This window comes from Buceros rhinoceros, unplaced genomic scaffold (genome assembly GCF_000710305.1).
Source record: "Buceros rhinoceros silvestris isolate BGI_N320 unplaced genomic scaffold, ASM71030v1 scaffold25142, whole genome shotgun sequence".
Lineage (NCBI taxonomy): Eukaryota > Metazoa > Chordata > Aves > Bucerotiformes > Bucerotidae > Buceros > Buceros rhinoceros.
In genome coordinates this window covers 9,204-11,975 of record NW_010398684.1, presented here as the reverse complement: position 1 = coordinate 11,975, position 2,772 = coordinate 9,204, and positions in this window count along the sequence as shown.

Here is a 2,772-nt window from a genome sequence, read left to right as displayed (position 1 = left end):
CTGCTGAGCCGCAGTTTCGGCTCCGTGGCTTTGCTGCTTGGTGAAACAGTGAGGTCAGGACCTCTGCGTGGTTCCTCAGGCTTTGCCGCGCTCCCTGGCAAAGGGCATCCCCGGCCGGGGTTCCAGGCTGTGTCAGCCCTTCGTGGGCATGCCTGGGCTCCCAACGAGCGGGCGGTGCTGGGGATGAAGGAACGGCTCTGTTATTTGTTCTCCTCCAAAAATCAGCTGCTCTTGAACTCTTGTTTCAGTAGCCAAGTGTCCCCCTCCCTCCGTGTCCAGTGAGGCACCCGCCTGGTGAATTCATTCCCTTTTGCTTGGCATCCTGAGAGGAGAAGTGGCCCTGCCCGGTGCCAAGCTCAGGTTCTCATGGGACTGAATTCACGAGGCTGCTTCTCACCGAGACAGTCGGTCACAGCAGAGTCAGGCATGTGCAACACAACGTCCTGCACAAATTCACCGACCCCTTATGCAGTTCCCAAGTGCATCAGGTTCCAACCTGCACGGGAAATATATCCCACCTCTTTACAGCAGTCTGTAGCACCCCCATGGATGAAATGGAGGGATTATCATTATATTTTATTTCAGTGAACAGTAACAATGAATTTTTGATCTCTGGCACCGTGTTCGTCTTCTCAAGCCAGTGGCAGAATCAGGCAGCGCTGTGATCTGCTGGTATTTGTATATTGTTGCTCCTGTCACGCAAACACCCAGTCAAAAGAGCTGTTCCTGCCCTGACGCGTTTGCTGCGGTTCTGCACGGCCGCTGCGAACCAGACAAAACGAAACGCTTCCAGGTGGGGAGCGAGGTGGAGCCATGAGGGCAGGGGGAGGCAGTCAGGTGTCTGGCCGGGGTTCCCAGCCCAGTCGCCATCGGTCCAGTGGTGTGGGCAAACCAGTTCTTCCCCAGTAAGGCAGGGATGAGTCATGCCGGGAGCGAGGCTTCGGTCAATGCGTGCAGCGAGTTTAGGCTCTGGGGTCACTGCGGAAGGGCGAGAACCCTGCTGGATTTGGGCGTTTGGGTTTTTTGCTTTTTGTTTTGAACAAACAGCCAAAGTTATGCCGTAAATTATAAAATCAAGCAAAGAGCCATGCGGAAATTTTAATCGTTAGAGAATATATTTATGGTATCTTTTATGTGGTTCAAATCTGTCAAACATATTTTTGAAATACATTTTGCAGTAAGTTAGGTCTTTATAGCCACATCTGGAACCGCGGCTCACAGAGAGCAACGCGTTCCGACAGCTCTGAAAGACAGTTTCCAGCTTCGCTCTTATGGATTCTGTGTTCTGGCGCTGCCGGGCGAATCGGGCACCCACCCCTGCATGGATCCCACCCTGCATCCACACAGAGCCCATTCTCACATCACACTGCCCATCATATGTGCCTTCACGTGAAGCCGCCACGCGTGCCCGTACTTGCGGAGCCAGCCAGCACCTCTGCCCAGGGAAAGCCCACCCAGAGACATTCAAAGAGGGTACCTGCGTGGAGCGGAGTGGAGCAGGCAGCAGCAGAACATGTAATTTCATCTGATGATTGTGCAAAACCACTTCTGAAAGCACTCGCTTGGGCCTTACAAAGTGTATTTTTGATGGGCTGCGTTTGGTCTAGTCTTTGGCTCTCTGCGCAGGCAGCGCTATCTCTGCAGAAACCTCTTTAATAGACTTGAAACACTTTGTCAAACTGAAAAATACTGTGATTTGTCAGGGTGAAGCAACTGCCCCTTCCCAGATGTGTGCCTCGCGCGGTGTCGGCTCCCTCTGGAACGCTGTGCTGGCCGGGGCTGCAGACCACCGCCTCGCTTGCCTGTTAACGTCCCTGCGCCCAGTTTCGCAAGGCAGAGAAACAGCCCCGAGCCAGCCCCGCTCTCTAGAGGGACAAACCCTGCTCGGGGAGGTGGAGGGTGGCCCGGTCGGCCTCCCTCCGAGTAGAGGGGGTTTGCTCCAAGGAGTTTTCTGTGCTCGGTTATCCATCCTTACGGAGACTTCACCTCTGTGGGGACCAAAGGCTTGAACTTTGCCTCTCTGTGTGTGGCTAGTGCTGACCTTTGGTGTCTGTAGCCTCGCCCCTGCCCACCAGACAGGATGGTTTGTGGGACCCTTCTCAACCTGTCCCCACTGTGTCCCCAGTCCCTCAAGCAGAGCTGGTCCCGAGGGCTGTCGGCCAGCTCTACCGCCTCCTGCCTCGTGTTCCCCCTGCCCAGGTCCTGGCCCCTCTACCTGGTTCAGGGGTGTCTGTGCATTAAGAATATTGCAGCCCACCCCAAAAATTCTGGTTTGTGAAGTGACTCTGCAGGAAGCCCTCAGAAACCACATAGCCTGCTGTTAGCCTCACCCTGGTGCGAGCTCAGACACAGGCTCGTGCTATCGCTGCTCCGAGATGCAAAGCCCCGCAGACTGGGCAGGCTCAGACACGAGAGCTGGGAGGTTCGCGCATGGGGAATACAAAAGGCCACGACTCCAGAGCTCAGGTCGCTGCTTTTCCAGCCCTGTGGGGATGCCAGCACAGGCTGCAACTGAAGGAGCCACGTGCCTGGTAGAGGATGGAGAGTTCAGTGCAGAAATGTGTCCCAGGCTGGTGGGAGACTCTTGGAGGGGAGAGAGTGGGACCCGCTCTCTGCTTGCCTCCCTGTCCCCAATTCCTGAGCTCTGTGTTGTGGGTAGAAATGAGCTGGGAACCACAGCAGACACTTTTCAGAGTGCGAGGAACTGCAGATGGCAAACGTGTGTACAGCATATGTACAGCGGAGGTCTCTCCAGCTAGTGCAAGTAATGAT